The sequence below is a fragment of the Balaenoptera ricei genome, chromosome 6 (assembly GCF_028023285.1).
Source record: "Balaenoptera ricei isolate mBalRic1 chromosome 6, mBalRic1.hap2, whole genome shotgun sequence".
NCBI lineage: Eukaryota > Metazoa > Chordata > Mammalia > Artiodactyla > Balaenopteridae > Balaenoptera > Balaenoptera ricei.
The window spans coordinates 16,612,713-16,612,949 of record NC_082644.1 but is presented as its reverse complement, the minus strand read 5'-3'; positions in this window follow the sequence as shown (position 1 = coordinate 16,612,949).

The window sequence follows — 237 nt, the reverse complement described above, 5'->3', positions numbered from 1 at the left end:
GCCCCAAATCTATTTGTTCTTTATGAGCCACCAGATCCGAGTGAGAGGGACAGGTGATGCCAGGCTGAGAAAAGCCACGGAGCCAGGGTTCAAATGGGGCGGGCACACAGAGTTGGAGGAGGGAGAGCGATGGCACACATCCTACCCTCCCCCATCCCTGGGCCAGAAAAGCGGGGGCAGTCTAGCAGGTCCTGTCTGCCTCCTCCCCTTCAGGGGCTGTGCAATGGTGACATGGAT